Genomic DNA, 17,272 nt, shown 5'->3' with positions numbered 1-17,272 from the left:
AATTCCCTTTGCGCTGAAACAGCTTAAGGTGGTTTTTTCCCATTGCCTGTCTCATTCAGCATCTATTTTCTGCAAAAGGGCAGAGCATGGGCCGTTGCCGATTTCGCAGTCCTCTCCAGCCGGTGGGCATAGGCAGCCTTCTCAGCCCCTGTACGAAATCTCAGTGGAAGGCAGAGCAAGACAGTGGTATAGGGTAGATGGTATATTTTATATTTGAAATTCCAATCACTGCTTCCTGCGTGAGCATCATGAGGTTTCTGAGTGAGTTTATTAGCGGTTTCATGGATTTCTGGCCTCCTCGTGTCATGCTTTTCCAAACGGCCTTCCGATCCTCTCGTTGGGGAGCTCCCAGGCGCGCTCACGTGCTCTGCTCTGTCTGCGGGAGGGTTTTGTGTTGGGGAGAGCTGGGCATCAGTACCGCCTGGGTGAGCCACCCCGGGCTGCTCAGTGAGCTAGCACGGCGGCTGCCGCGGTCTTGCATCCACCTCAGTGCTCCTGCCAGAAGGCTTCACGCAGGGGCGGCTTTCCGTCAGACGCACGCGGTAGCATCAGTGGCATGGTTCAGCAAACGTGCAGTTCTTCCAGAGAGAGGGAGATTTCCAGGCTGCATCCCGGTCTGCAGAGCTGGTCGAGTGGTCGGCAGCTCTCTTGCAGCCGTAGGTAGTCCGGCAAGCTCTGCAGCACCGTCTGTGCTTCTATGGTATATGCCTCAGACTGGGAAAGTCAGAGATTTCTGCTCGCGATCCGGCTCTGAAAGCATCAGACGTTGTTGGTACCCTTTCAGGTGGTGATACGTACCTGGAAGGGACATTCTGTCTAATGCAGGCAGCGTTGTTTATTGTGGGATCCGCAGTGTGGGAAGGCAGGCGTGACACAAACTAGCTGTTACTATCAGGATAATGCAAGATAGGTCTTTTAAGAGAAATCATAAACATGTTTGGCATATATACACAATAAAGTGTCTCCTGTAAGACTCATTCTTCTAGTGTTGCCTAATCAATTTGGTACGTTGTTTTTGAAGGTTTGATTTCTTTTATGCCTTGCATCTCCTCCTGGTACTCAGATGTCTGGCTGATGAGGTCTTTTGATGCTATGTGCTGTATTTGTAGCCCGTATGAACTTGTCTTGCAAAATCACTAGATTTTAATCACTTGCTTCTTTGAGTACTGAATCCTAAATATGCAGACTTGTTGGCACTTAGAGAGCTTTATTTGTCTATCAAAATACATGAAAAACAAGTCAGTCTGTCGGAGCTGGCTATCTTGAAAGGGTTAGGATTAAGATACCAGCTTCACCCAGTGGCAGCACTGAGGTGAATAACAGTAGATGGACAGAAAGATTGGGAAAGAATTAACTATTAATTTAAGTATCTTGGAGTAATAAACTGGTGTTTTACCAGAGCAGGTCTGTCATTATCTGTTCTGCTCTTTCTGCGGGCAGTTCCTGATCTCTCTAAGTCTGCTGCTGAATGCCATTTTGAAAATCTTTTCAAGGATAATTGCTGCCGCGAAGGTAGATATTCTCACGTTCTGTATGATGCCTGGGTTATAAAAATGGTGATGTCTCTACCCATTTCCTTGCTTTCTCACTTTTTCCCTGAAATTTAGAAAAAGAGGTGTTAGGGAATGACACTGGTAAAATGGATTGACCATCCTTGATTTTTGAAATCCCAGCTTTTCTTTGTGGCATCGCCTGGATTTTTCTTTACCTTCTACATTATTTTCTGTGAAGAACAGAGAGGTTGTTTGACAAAGAATATGAGCCATGCTAACTAAAGAAATAACAGTTCCTATTGAAGCCTATCTGAATTGATGTCTACGTGGCAACATAAACACAGAACGGAAGAAAACAGGAGTTCTAGAAGGAATCTCAAGAATCTGATAAGTCCCCCTCTTTTGCTACTAAAATATCTTAAAAATGGAGAGAAAGCTGATAAGGTACTCTGTTGGAGATAGGCAATATACCCTATAAAAGCAAAAGTTTAGCTTTCGGCTTACATAATAGACTGGGGAAAATGTCACTGCAGATTACACTAGTTGCACTAAATGCTTGTCTATTAAAAGCAATTGAGTGTTTTTCCTGCTGTGCTGGCATATAGAGCTGCTGTCTTCTGTGCTGTAGCGTTAAACCAGCACAATTTCAGCTACATTGAGTTTTTTTTTTTCCTGGCAGTCTATGTCTGTCAGTCACTTTACAGAACTTGCTAGGAATTACGAATCTAAAAGTTGTGCAATGAGGAAGCGGGCTGCTCTCCCACCGGTCTCTGCTTTTCAGTGTCTTTTCACATGAACGCAGGATTTTGTGGTGTGCAGCAGAAGCAATTGTACGTAAACTCAGGGCAAAGCAGAATTTAAGAGTTTGGAAATGTCAGTTCTTCAAGCCTTGTGCGGGCAAACTGCTACTTATGATAGTTTTGCTGGGTAAATTTTTGGGGATTTTGACCCTTAGCATTTATATTCAGTGGCAGAAACACGATATGTTTGGTTTAAACTCCTAGAGGCACAGTGCTTAAAATGGGCTGATGTGGCGTACATACCACCATGTCAAAAAAGCAGACAAGCTTTTGTTACCGCTATCTTGATTTTTCTTCTAAAATACAGACAGAAGTGGTTTAATTTGTGAGAAATCTAAAATATGATTTTTTTCCCCCATTTAAGAAAGAGGCTTATTTTTGTGTTGTGGGTTTTTTGTTGGGTTTTTTTTTTTAGCTTGTCAGTTGAAAATCTTTGCTGTGGTGTTTTGTTTTGTTTTGTTGTAGGAGAGAAACCAACCAAAGGGGGCTTTTAATTTTCTCCAAATTATGGTGCTACTCTGATAATAGTTAAGGAATTTATTTTTTGCTGGTTTTTGATACTAGATACAGGATCTTAAATTTTCAAATGTGACTCATGATTTGGCATAAGGCCATTGTAGAGTGCATAACCTAAACCATCTGAAAGATGGTATTTGGTTCTTACTGGAAACAAGTTTTCCTTAAAGACGTTTCGGTTTGTCAGCAAAATGCCCAGGCATCCAAAATCACCACTCATATGTGCAAATACTGCTTATTAGATTTCCTTTCAGGCTGTGATTGAAAGCTTTTCATAATTTGAAAAAGTTAGAAGATTAAAAGCAAACAAATTTTTACATCTAGCTGTAATTACATAATACAGTGTGATGTGATAATATGATAATTTATGATGTACTTTATTATAAAACAATTGCATTATTGCCTGTATTCTTGCAAAGGGAAGGCAAGCAGGAATAACTGATGGCTAGACAGCGTATTAGATTTTGCTAATTTGTATACTACAGTCAGGCAGATGGTGTAGTTGCATAGCTATAAGCTATTATGATCTTGGTTTCCTAAACTCGAAACAATTCTAGCCGGATAATAGGATCCTCTGCAATATTCTCTTTACAGTCCTTACAACACTGACTGATTTAGTGGCTATTTCTCCTTTTTTTTGATTTTAGTTGGTGATGGAGCTGCTACAAGCAGGTGATCAGGCAACAGCAAACATCAGTTTGTCAGTGGTGATTCCTCGGGGCTGTAGCGGGGGGAGGCAGCAGGAAAGAAGGTGCTGAGTGGCCTGATGTAAAAGAAATGGGTAAATCTTACGGAGCAAAATGTAAAACCTAGCAAGGGTTCTCAAAACAGCAGCACCAAAATCAAAAGTGCCATTGAATGACAATTTATATATCGATAGGAAAAAGTGGAGTGCTGTGTTTACTCCTACCAAGGAGACATTTTTCAGATTTTTGTCATCAGTAAATACCTGTGAGGATAATCTGGATCAGTACCTTGTCACCAACATACATCTACGAAGGCAGTCCGTAAGCATGAGCTGCTTGGTGTGTTTCATTCCCAAACACTGGCTGTTTCTCTTCACTGCTAAAACAATGGGGAAAATCATTTGAACACCATAAATAAAAAGGTCTGATTTCAAATAGATGAGACTATCACAGTCGTCTTTTGTGTTTACAGCATCACTTTCAGCGTAGCATAAAATGAGAAATAAAAAAATTATTTAGGAGTTCACCATGGATGCATCCTATGGGACAGGTTTACAGTTCATTATTGTTTTGAGTAAAGAAACCAGGCAAAAAACACAAGGAAATCTAAAATGGTTTCATGAAACAGGCAGATGTTCATCAAAATAACCTGATACTAGCTGTCAGCATTCAGTGGAAGACATGCTCACAGTTAATCATTTTGATTCTTCATCAGTGAGGAAATCACAGAATATTCTGTCCAAGTTGTTAAAGATGCCATCCAAAATGCCGTCCAAGATTTTGATTAAAACAGAGTATGCCTTTTGCACAATGAGATGTTATGGCTGGATCTAATTAACGATGAACAATTGGAACCACAGGAGAACAAAATAAAATAATGATTCAGATAAGTTGTAGAGCTTTTCCATTACATAATCCATATGACCGATCCCAAATACAGAAGTCATAGATTATGCCTGAAATAAAAAAAATTTTAAAAAATGTTGAAATATTATATGGAACAAAAGTTCTTCTGGTTTGTAAAGTGAAAAATGCAGATTTCTACCCCATTGCAACTTAGCTGCAATATTCAGTTGCTTTGTCATATTGCACTTCTAAGGCATTTGAAGAAAAGAATTCCTTCCTTATAACCAGGAAGCAAAACAAGTATGAAAGCCTTTTCTGAACGAATTAGAGAAGAGAAAGCGGGATATTTTGTGTCTAATATTGCCTGCGGACATGGAATCACGCATCAGAGTGATCAGGCTGGGAGACTGAGAACCTCTGCCTCTCTCCTGTGACCTCTCCGAGTTGCTTCTCTGCCCCTCTTCTCTACCAGCAGCTTTGAGCATCTCCTTTCGCCACCAGCTCTACGCTGACGTGGAAGGATAGTGGCGATGATGCTACCCGTTCCTCCCTCCTGTCAAATCAGGGCCACTCAGCCCCCTTGCACCATGTGTTTGCTGCACGTGCCTCGTACCACTTTGTTTCTCCCTGTGCATTCCTGTTGCACTGCCTGCCTGCAGCCCTGTCTGGTTCAGGAATCCGTGCCAGAAGTCAAAACATTATAATTAATATATTAAAAAAAAAAGTTCTACATGGGATACCTATTACTTGGGGTATTGATGTCTGTTGCTTTTCTCTTGACCATCTAATTAATCATAGTGCTTGTCTCCATCAAAGCAATTAATAATAAACTAGTGTATTTTTTGGCACATATAGCACTAGTAACTATTTCAGTGTGTTGAAGGGCAACCTTAAAATTCCAGTACATAACTCTGCATGCTACTGCCCGCTAATAATTAATTATTTATAATGAATCACTTGGAGAAGAGGTTTGGGAAAGTAATTCCAGTTTTATTTACTATAGTTTCTTGACCAGCGGTCAGATTCTCCCATTTTAGTTTAACAGTAAGCCAGTAGGATCAAAAGGATCTCAGGATAACTTTATACAAAATGTTTTGACTTTGTGATTCCCAGCTCAATGTTTTATTGTGAGGAGAAATGTGATGTAGATGTAGAAATCTTCCTGACTTAAGAAGAACAGAAATTGTGGTAGCCACCAATAACTAAATAAAGAATGTGCACTATGTTGTAAGATAACTTCTCGGCTAGATTCTGCTCATGGAGTAGATCAAAGTGAAACCTAAAGTGATCAAAGTGAAACTCTTTAGTTCAGGCAGAGGTATGCTGAAGTCTCCTTTGATTTTGCGTTTGGGACAAGCTGGCTGGCAGTTCACTTCAGAGCATCTCAGACACTGCTGTAACTGGTGTGGGTCCCCCGGGGAATGCCGTGCAGCCAGCCAGAGGTCTCTGCTGCACGGGGAGTGCCTGTCCTCAGGAGGCTGCTGGTGAAACAGGAGATCCGAAATACTGGCTGCATGCACCATGGGTTGGGACATCCCACTCTTGTGTGTCCAGGTGCCTTTCTTGATCAGATGGACCAGGGCAAAGGCAAGAACGTGGTCTTTGACCTCGGCGGTGTGTTACTCAACTGTTGCGTTGGCGTCCACGTGCCGGTGGCACTTAGTGTCGGCAGTGAGCCTGATCTGTAGCCGGAGCGGGCTCGTCGGTCAGTTGTTCTCCTGCTCGTGCTCGTCGTGCAACCATGCGGGTGCTCGGCGGCGGCTGGTGGGGACTGCAGGCACCACCTTTTGGTCTCTGCTCCCGTCTCGCTGCCAAGACTTGCAGCAGCTGACATGCTTTGGCTGGTTGCTGGAGTACCTCATCTACCTTTAGTGCGGTTTATTGCTTTGGGCTCAAAGTTTGCTCTGCTCATTTATCATCATTTCCTAACCGTAAAATAGGTATATGCTACCAACTTCAGCCTACATAGGAGAGCTTGGCAGAGACTGCAGGCGTCCTTTAGGGATGACATGCATTTAGAATCCCTTTTATGGTAACGTTATAAAAGGGTCCTTAGCGTAAATGGTGATAATGCTCGGAGGATTTCTTAAAAAAAATTATTTTGCGTATAGTATTTCTTTTAATGTATCCTTATGCATAAACCCTCTCAATATAATTACAGCTTTGTAAATCCCCGTTATTTGTTCTCTATTTGTAACAAAGGATTTGTCTGTCAAGTTACAACTGCAAATACCTCATAAACCCAGCAGCTGAGTATTATCTGTGATATACTGGGGGGAAGAAACAAGCAAATCCCACTGTCTTTCTGAAAATACAGAGATGTAAACGAAGCCATTTTTATGGAGCATCCAAAATGGGGAAAATACCACTTTCCCCTCTCCTGCTTGTTGTGCATTCAGAAGTTTTCAATGTGCATGGCTGCAGTTTTGAATCTGAGTACTTTGACAGGTTTTTTTTTCCTGATCTCCTGTGGTAGAAATAAACATAAAAGGCAATGGCAACAGATTGGCTTTGATACATTACTACATAGTTACTAAACAAATGTCTAAATCTGTCAGTTTGCCTCTTTATCGGAATTTAGCCCAATTCTACCCGTCAGAAAACCCTGGAGCTTCAGCATGCTTGACCTTAGCTCCAGAAAATAAAGCAAATATCATTTCTTAAGGCTTTTATCCCGTTAGCTTAGCCAGAAAATCTTGATTCAACAATATTTTGAATGTGGCCATAGCTGGTTATCACTAGCAAATGTTGTCATTGTCACTAGCGCTGTTTACCACCACCTCTCCACAAACGATGAGGAGAAGTTAGGCAGCTGCAGAGACTAATGAAACGTAACTGTGTTTCACTGAAGATTTATATGTGCGGTATATACTGGGCATAAGGAGAGGTTTTCTGAAGCCCTTCTTAGAAATACCTGTTTCTGTTTCATTGTCTATTTCTCATATAGACAACCAAACCTGCCATTTGAAAAACACTTCCCAGCAGAATTGCTGGCCTGACGGTTATACAGTGTTGTTCTACAATACTCCTTAAAATCTTCACTGTACCATAAATAAGAAGAAATTACTCTCCTCTCTAAGCTTGCTTTGCACTGGCTTTCAAATGGCAGATTCCCATTTTATTTATTCATAGGGTATTTTTTGTAGTTTTCAAAATGTATGCAGAGCTTAAGGACATATTTGTTGCTCAAATCATGTAGTCTGTGCCACAGTTCTGAACTGCATTGGGACGATTTACTGGGACATGTGCTATACATGGGACTTAAATGAGGGCATGTGCCATACAGGTAGAAAAAAATAGAAGAAAGAAATGTAACCAAAAAAAAATCAAAGATAAAGGAGTTAATGTACTGTGGACTAGTTCACTGTGTGGTTTTTTTTTTTTTTTTTTTTAATTGCATGTGTTAAACCTCTGCTTTCGTAGAACTTTCTTGCTTTAATTTTGGATGGGAATTACCATGAGAGCTGCATTGCAGTGTGCAGGTGTGATGGGTGTCATCTGCCATCCCAAGCAGAATGTGGCACCACTGACTTAGTTATTAGAAAAAGTATTGGGGAAAAAATAATGCGTTCTGGATGTATCACGAGTTGGAGGCAGCCAGGCTTTAAGCTCTGGGATGTGTTGCATTGAGACTGGCACCCTGGAAAAGATAACATAACAAAGTCTGTCGTGTTTTATTCCAGGACTCAATAATGACATTCACTGGCTGGGGATATCATGCAGCAATAATTACTGTACATTTGTCCTTGAAGATACTAGCCTTTTTAATTCTGCCATCCCATAGAAGACAAACTACAGGCAATTAAGACAACCATAATCGTTCTCATGTCAGCAGGGTGATTATAAGCAGAAAAATACGTGCTTTCTGATACAAGGTTTGAAGGTCCAAGTCTTATCATCTCTGCTGTAGTTTATCCTTACTCAGACATACGGACAATGATTAAAATCAGGTGTCTGGTGTAAAACAGTCTGAATCTAAGGATGAAGTGTCTCACCTTGTTTTGGCTGTCTCAGCTTGTCTGCTCTCTGGGTTCCTCTTTGGTAAGCTGAAGGAGGAGAGGAGAAAATTCCAGGGTGCTGTTTGCACCGCTGATCTCAGAAGTGGTAACTTCCACCAATAACTGCAGTATGTGGTGAAACACATGTGGGATGAATATCTCTAAGTCCCCAAAACTTTCCATTTCACCACCTTCATATATTGCATTTAAAGCTTGAAAGTTCCCCTCAGATTTGACGATTGTTAGTTTTTTGTGAAGTTTTGGGCAATACTCAGAGAAGTGATGAACATTAATAGATCAAAAATATATATGAAGGCTTCTTTTCAACATCTGGATGCCTTTTGTAATTGGGTTCTTGATCTTGGGCAAAGTTTTCCATCCTAAAGTGAACAGAAGGTTTCTCATTGACTTAAATGTGAATTGATGCACTTTTGGTGGCACTGTGCCGGACCCTACAGAGATGACATCCTTAAATACCTTTCAGAGACAGAAAAGAATTGGTTTTAGGGCATGTGATTATGCTACGCACAGAGAGAATAGCTGCCTTTTTCTGAGATTTGCTTAGCTCTCTTGAATTTTATGAATCCCTACCTTAGAATAATACAATAGCTTTTCATTTTAATGGCACAAATAATACAATTTTAAAAAAGAGTAAAGAAATAAGTTTGTGGATTTGAAACAATTATTTTTGGTACAGTTTCTATTTTAAAAGTAAATCAATTTATCTTTGTCCTTTTTTTAAGTCAAGGAAAATTGTGACATTAACTTTATAATATAAATAAAATGTACTGTAGTAGTACTTGAAGGTCCACTAGCCAAAGTATATTTTAATCTTGTTAATTCTTCATTAAAAGAGAGATTTGTAATGGAAATGCTGGCAAAACAAGGCTATAGACATTACTGTCTCTGGACTCACCATTTACTGGAGAGGATAATAGCTTCTGGACAGCATATTCGTGGCATTTTCAGTAAAGGAGCTGTGAGTTTTTAGCTCTTTAGGATGGACCCAATGAACACAGAACAGTAGCAGTGGTGATTTTTGTTTCCTCATTATTCCACCTCTGAACAGTTAGGTCAAGCTACCTGGCTGAAATTTAAGACTTAGACTCAGGAGGAGTACTAGCTTGCAAAAAATCATTGAATTTTATGATTTATATGACAGCCAGTCATCCAGAGCAATAATAAATGGTGGGTGAAGAAAGAAGAACGTGCCTGCACATGCAGTGCTTCCTTGGGGAGAAAGACAGAGTTGAAGCAGTAGCCCTGTGACTGGTCACGCTGGTGGGGCAGCAGAAGACGGACCACGTATTCCTCCTGCAGTTGGCAGTTATGTGTAGGCATGTATAGCTGTGGGTGGGGTTATGTGCAGTTTTTTGGCAATGATGGTTAATTTTTAATCTGTACATATGCCTTATAAGGAGCTATTTTATGTGTCTTCTGCCTTCCAGCTATGATCTTGTCTTTGCTGTCCAATCTAAACACGGGCTTTCTTCTAGCCTTTTATCCTGCAGAGAGCATATATCCGCAGGATAATTATGATTAGCATTGTACTGGTAGTAAACATTCTCAGGATGCATCTGTAGGTCCTGGAGCTTAGACTGTGCACACAGGCATGTCTACAGCCTCCCTGCACCTGCAGAGACCGAGTCTCCCTAAGGAAGCACCAAACAATCCAAGGCACGCTGTGTAGAGTTTCAGAAATGAAAATGCCTGTCACAGTTTAGACTTTGGTATGCTGCAGTCATGGCTTTTCACTCTACAAAGTACATGGCACAACTTGCTAACGACTGCAAGTGCTGGAACTGTGAAATCAAATGGCCTTGAGTCAAGACTGGTGGGGCAGGAAGAATTAAATTACGTTTCTGTGCCAGCAGAGTTCCTTGCTTCTTGAGGAAGAGCTTTGCTGAGGGAGGTCAGTGAGATTTTCCCTGTTGTGGGTTTTTTTTTTTCTGAGTTTTTTTTTTTTCTGACGTGCATTTTAATTCTTACTGGGAGCTGCTAAACAGCAGGACTGAAAGCCAAACATATTGGAGTGGCTTTAGGAATGAATTTATCTCCTGGTCGGGATTCTTGGTCCCCCACCCCTTTCTTTTTCCTTCCTTGGCTCTGATGGAGTGAGAACTTGGTGGCCTTTCCAGGCCTGGTTGGCTTTCTGTGATCTTTTGTGAAAAGGAAGTTGTAACTGCTTTGCTCAGTCAGTCTCCTTGTGGACCTCTGAACATCAGAGCATCCTGCGGGGACTGCAGAAGTAAACTGAAGCAAATTCTGGGATGATGGTGAATCTGTCTAGAAGACTGAAAAGATTTGCATCTTTCTGTAACTTTAAAGAATTTCCCCCTAGTTGTTTCTTTCTAATTGAAGAGGTCTGTGAAAGATTTCAGGAGCCTAAAAGTAATTTTTAATAGGATTAATAGGATTTTGTTGGATAATAATGTATGTAGAAGAAGAAGAGTAGTGCCCTCATCCCTTACGTGATATCTGTTCAAAGTCTTAGGCAGAGTATGTCATTTATATCTAAATTTTGTGAAGTGCATCTGGATGCCTTTTCTCCTACTGTGTACTGGTTAAGTGCTGAATCGTTTGCAAGGAACTTGTTTTAGCTAATTGGGTGTATTCATTATAGGGATCAAACCCATGTTTTGGTTAATGGCAAGATATGTTGCTTTATCTTCAGCGTTGCAATTTCTGCTAAAAAGCATGCAACAGAAAATGTGAAATAATAATGACTGAAACTAAAAGGAGAGCTTTTATATGTACAGCTCCATGCAGTCAAGAATTTTCTAAGTCTGGTAAAGGAGGAAGTTTTCGTTTACATCTATTCTGCTGTCTAATCAATTTGGCGGTACTAGTTTTCTGTGGTTCAACTGGAGTCGGTGGTGAGTCTTCTTGAAGAAGACTAATGAACAGCATCAGTAGCAAGGTACATTGTTGAAACAATCTGTCAGTAGGTTTTTTTTAGTGTTAGTTTTAGTATTTACGAAACAGATTCATAAGGATTTGTTCTGAAAAAGATGGAGCTTGCAAAAAGATTTATGATTTTTTTGTATCTGAATTGAAAGGATAATGTCAAATACCTTGTTGGAATTACAAGCCTTTTGTCACTGAGTGTGGACAGTTGCCTGCTTAGTTTAACTTAATTGTATTGATGTGCTTTTGAGGCAGTCTGCTGGAATCCCTCCAGAGTGCATCCAAAGTTAACACATTTGGTGACTGGCAACAAGTACCATTTTCACTGTAAAGAGGCATCTGCTTAGAAATATGACACATCTGAATATTGCAGTGAAAATGTCGTCTTTATTTTTTTGTAGAGATCCTCCCTTCCATCTAAGCAAGGAGGTCATTAAGCATGAAAGCAGTGCAAGCAGTTAACAGGAAATGTAATATTTTTATGTGAAAGCAAAGAGCCCATGTGAAACTCCTTGCCAAGGTGTCGGAGGCAGATAAGGCAGGAAGCCTGACAGGTCTTCTGCAGGGACTGTTGAACACTTGGAGCCTCACTTACCCAGTGTGGTTTCGGGCACGCTGGGGTGGAGGTTATCTCCACTTGGATAGAAGCCAGATCGTCTGAAGATAGAGAGAAGCTTCCTTCTACCTGGTGGAGAACAATAATAGGCCCTTCTTTCTCTAGGACATGGTCCTCTTGGACTAATGTCTACTGAGACCATCAAGCTAGGCAGGCGGCAGGGCCCGTGAGAACATATGATGGGAGGTGCTCATGGCCCTCATTATAGCTTGTCCTGTTATCAACAGCTAGATCAGATAAGGGAAACTTATGCAAACTGCTTCTTTAAGCATGCTAGGATTTTTTTTCTTTTTCTGGGAGTCATAAACCCTGCCAAAGTCAGCTTTCATTCTTCTTTTAAAAGTACGTAGGATGAGTTAAATATGCTTCAAAGCAGCCTGTGCTGTGAGTGTTTCTTGCATAGAAATACTTTGCTTCAAAAGCTGTGGATCTTGTCACAAGTCCAGGATGACTTTTAGTCTTCTTCAGACTTGCCTCTGTACCTGCTTTGTGGAGAAAACAGGCTGTCCTGTAAGATACTCCTTTCCCTTCCCACAAAGAACCATTCTGGTCCCATAAACTTTGTGCTGTGGACTGCTGTAGTATTGGGACAGGTGAGTAATAAAGAATCAGAGACATAGTATGTCCTCAGTTGCACTCTGGCTAGCTTCAATGGGTGTTTTGCATGAGAAAAGTAAGAAGGATTTGGCTCGTGCTGTAATAAATCCCACTCAATCCTATTGGAACCCTGCGTAGCATTCAGTGATGCAATGCCTCCTGGTTCTGTCCCTTGATTCCTGCATGCAAAACCCTTCTTAAGTTACCTCTCGTGGGTGACCCACACCTAAAGCCAGACAGGTGAATGTGAAGTAATCTGGTGCTGATGCGTGTTTTAATAGCTGATTATCAGAAAGAGCTGTAGAAAATTAAACCTATGAAGTTTTTATATATTTTACTAAGTAATGAAATGACCTTATAGTTATTCCTCTTCCTTTAAAGGTATACCTGTGCAGGTACTCCGCTGTGGGAAATCGGACGTCGCAAATGTCAGCTCTGATGAGCTGATTCATAAAAATGAGATCTCATGCCTTTTCTCAAAATGGATGGTTAATCTAATGAACTTCTGCACTTCAGGAATGTCTCTTTTTAAGTTTACCTGTTCCATTTCTGAAATAGGCTCATTTTATAGGTCTCATAAAATAACAGGTGAACATACTCTAAATTAAGGGGAGAGGCACTTCTACTATGCACTTAAGCTTTGCTTCCCTCAGATTGACAGATTCACAGCCAGTCCTGGAAGACTCTGTTATTAACCCCTCTGCCCCCCACAACACAGTATTTTCATTGTAGAGCAGCAAATTCATCTCTTCAACCATTGCAATGATCACATGCTTTGAGGCCAAGCTTCGAATTCGTTCTTGACAAAGATGAACAAGGTCTCCTTGTTTTCCCTTCATCTGTAAATTTCTAACCATACTGACTGATGGCTAATGAAGTGTACAGAAAGTGCTAGAGGTTGAGATGCTTTGCCTGTGACTCAGCATGATTTTCTCTGCTTTTCAACAAATACCAATAATAATTGTCAGATTTTATTAGACTTGGCTTTTTGTTTTCTATTTCATGCTGTGTATTATGCTAATTTAGAAAATGAAATAAGGTAAAGTGTGATTCTGTTCTTGCATATATTAGTGGCAAAAAATTCCCATTTACTCCAGAGTTACCAGAATCCAATTCCCAATTACAATGCTGATGCCTGCAAATAGTTCTCCTTGGTTGTAAAGTACTGAACAAAAGTCACAAAGAAATTAAAGGTTAATTAATAGTTTTGCAGGCCTCAAAATTCATTGATTGTTCTGAGTCATGCCAGAACTTTTTCAGAATAGTCTTAAAGCTTATTTGTTTTTTCAGATTTTGTGATGTACATTGGTAAGCTATTGGCAAATGTGCTATTTAGAACGGCTTAGTTGAAGCAGATGTTTAATGAAATGGCTTGATGCTTTCATTCTTCTACAACCGCCGCTGACCCTACCTTGTTTGGGATTGAGCAGAAATAGCTGCTTTTAAAAAAACCTGCCAGGCTGGGAAACTCTTTGAATGGGCGTACTGCAATGCAAGTCCATCTTCTTATAATAGAAAATATCAAGTGTCCAATAAAAATGATAGCAATACAAATACTGGTCATAAAATACTGCTTGCAGTGAAAATAAACCTATACAGTGTGCCTAATCAGCCTGCAGTTTAGGTGATGAATTGACTAGATCAGTTGTTTGTATTGCTATTTCCAAAGCATTAGAAATGTTTGTTCAGAACAGCTAGTTAAGATAGTAAATAAATAAAGGCCTCCACCCCGGAGTGTTGAGAATGATTAACTCTCCAAAATAATGGAAATGGATTTCAGTTATGTAAAAAGAACCCCATAGTTTTGGTGTTAATTGAGGTGAAACGAAAATAATAACTTCAGAAAGTACTTTTTACCAAATGGATCTTTAATACAGATTTCTTTACTCTTTTCAGTGAAAGAACAGAAGATGAAGCTCTAATAAGGTAAGATTTTTTTATTCCACTTTAGTAAGATATTCAAGTTAATTGGAGGTAATTTTTAACAAATATGCTCAGCATTTCAGAGTAGATCCTAGACATGGTGTAGGTCAGTATGTCAAAACACAAAAAGGGAAGGAGACAATATTGCAGAATGAGTGTAACAACATTTGACAATTTTTTATTGTTACTAAGCCACTATTTGGTCTTTTAATCAAAATAAGATACCTGCATAGATTTGTAAACTTATTTTTGCCTATAAGGAATTTACAAGTAATTCTTTTTCAGCAGACTCTATAGTTTTCACTACTCAGTCAATTACAATCTTCACTTATAAGGAGAACTTTTTTGCAGTTTGAAAATGAAATATTAGAGTATATGCTGATAAAATAAGTAGCTTTGTAGTAAATTCTTGGGTTTTGACATGTGGTGGTGGTAGTTTATGAATTACGTAGTTAAATAAATGTATCTGTAGAGAAGGAGTGAACTTTCCTAGGAGTGAATATTTCCTCTTCTTCGATGTAACATGATTCAGGCTGCTGCATTGTGGAAGTGCATCTGCTATGCATCTGCTAGATAAGCAAAAGGCAGAAGAAGGTCTTTCAATACGTTACCAACAGCAAGGGGTGGTAAAAAAGAGGGGTTTATCTTTTTATTTCTTTCATTGCTAGTCAGGATGCTGACATTCATGTTCTGTGCTATCTAGAAAATGAAGCAGCTATGTCACATAACATAACCAGGTGTATGATAGCAAGTTGTTCTGACAGGCAGCTGCAGTCTGAACCTGTTCAGAGCATTACAGAAATATATAATTACTTTTCAGTCACAGGTAATAGTTTCAATTTTAATAGCCATTCACAGGATACCGAGGAAGGCAAGTGTTGTTGGTTACTGTTTTCCTTTCCTCCCATATTTGCCTGTATTGGTTTTTATCGGTGGTTAAAGTAAAAGCTTGCAGAGTTGTTAGCTGGATTCCGTGCACCTATTTCAAGTCAAATGCCTTCCAAATGGAAGTGTGGTCAAAAGGAATGATTTTTAAACCTGCTGATATCTTAAACCTGTAAAAGTTGATACATCTACATAAACTGTGTTCGTGATTTGCAGAGTGGCATCCTTGAAATAGGGAAGAGGGAGGCTAAAAAAAAAATCAGTTAAGCTATGCAAAATGTAAACTATTTGAAACCACAAGTGAGTAGAAATGTGAAATATTAATGGAAAAACCAGAAGTGTTGTGAAAAAGTAATGAGGTGTCATATCGCATTTTTTTGTTGTGGAAAATTTTAAAGTGATGTTGTAAATAGCAGACAATCTAGCTTTGCATATTCTTGCTCTGTATTAGTACATGGAGAATATGTGTGTGTATTTGCAGTTACAAAGGTGTGTGCATATGTCATATATCTCCGAGACAGCAAGATGCTGCTGTTCTGCACCAAATCAGTGTGAAGGACTGAAAGCCCTTCTGGGCTAAGGAAGCTAGGGAACTTCATAATATGTTGAGAATCACATGGGTAGAACAGGGATTTAGTAAATGCCAGAAGAAATTCTGGTTCTGAGCAGTCTTTGTACACTGATCTCATCAGCGTCTGTGATCCAGGGAGGACACAAGTCCTCCTTCTGTCTCCTTACCAGGATTCAGCCATACAAGAACTGGGCAAACGTTGCAAAAACGAGTTAAGCTCGCTCTGTTTGTAGTTGATCACCTAACACAAGAGAGCCTTATGTGGAGCCTCTGAATGCTACAGTAATATAAATGTCTAAGTAATATCCCTAAGTAATATAGCATGACAGCGGTAGTGGAAATTTACTCATTTTGTTTCCCAGAGTCACAACTGGAAGTATTTTAGGGTACATATTGCTCACTCCTGGATTTCTGCCTTGGCAGTGCCTGCAGAAGTACTGGGTCATTCTGTTAGGAGGATTTTTATGTGATTTTGACATATGAGTAGTAGAAAACCACCTGCCATCAGCCGTCTATTTCTTTGTGCATTAACTGTAGTATTTAGTAACTACCGATCTGGTGTGAGCTAGAATTTATCAGTTAAGTTAAAAATGCAACTGCAGATTGCAGTGCTATTTATCCCAAATTTCCAGGTCTTACAAATGGGTGACTGCTATGAAGGCTGGAAAGGCTTGTTAAAGATTATGCTCGGTGCCTTCCCCTACACTTGAGTTGACTTATCTCTTTTAGTCTCTATAGTCAAAAGCTGTCTATAATACCACCGCAGCTGCTGTGCGTTGAATTCAGGAATCCCTGTTTTGATTTGCCAAGCAGGCAAACTGTTTATCTCAGGTAAGAGAATTTTGAGGTGTGATGTGGTTAGTATCTAAAAATATCTATGTAGGGAGATAGGATAGGGCTCCAACAGACAAAAACACAGCCAGATAAGCAAGAGGAGTTCATGTTGGAAATACGATACCATAGCTGTAATTAACCATTGGAAAGGCTTAGAAAGGAATGTGGTAGATCGCTTGGAGTAATTAAATCAAGATTAGATCTCCCTCTGAAATATCTTCTAGTAGAGTTACAAGTTCTTGTGCTTTGTAAAGAAATTACTGCGTGAGGTATTGCAGCCTGTGCCAGGCAGGAAGTCAGACCAGATTATCATAAGAGTTCCTTCAGGCCTTTTAAATCCACATCTCCACCAACAAAGGCTCTTACGTGGTACAGGCAGCCGCAGGATTTCCAAAATCAGAGCTGGAGCAGGTCACTCTTGTTTCAGTGGCGAAAGGTTGAAAAGTCTTTGAGCAGATCCTTGAAGAACCGCAGTGGTGGGTACAGCACCGCTGAGTTTGCAGGTTTTGCGTGCTGCAGTCACACATACTGCAGAACTGAGCCAGTTTCTGCTCTCGTCTGACCAGTCCATAGACACATCTTTCTGCATAATCGTCTAAT

At 40.1% G+C, this 17,272-nt stretch overlaps 1 protein-coding gene across 6 annotated transcripts in view; it reads left to right on the top strand.

The window, feature by feature from the left end:
* Window positions 1-17,272, top strand: part of THRB (thyroid hormone receptor beta) — a 170,519-nt gene that overhangs the window by 17,260 nt on the left and 135,987 nt on the right. For all 6 annotated transcript variants that reach the window (XM_075493156.1, XM_075493160.1, XM_075493159.1 and 3 more), the window contains exon 2: window positions 14,356-14,385. The gene's annotated coding sequence lies outside the window, so the exon portion shown is untranslated. The remainder of the gene's footprint in view (window positions 1-14,355; window positions 14,386-17,272) is intronic.

This window comes from Mycteria americana, chromosome 2 (assembly GCF_035582795.1).
Source record: "Mycteria americana isolate JAX WOST 10 ecotype Jacksonville Zoo and Gardens chromosome 2, USCA_MyAme_1.0, whole genome shotgun sequence".
Lineage (NCBI taxonomy): Eukaryota > Metazoa > Chordata > Aves > Ciconiiformes > Ciconiidae > Mycteria > Mycteria americana.
Note: the sequence above shows the minus strand (reverse complement) of the source record. Positions and strands in the feature narration are given on the sequence as shown.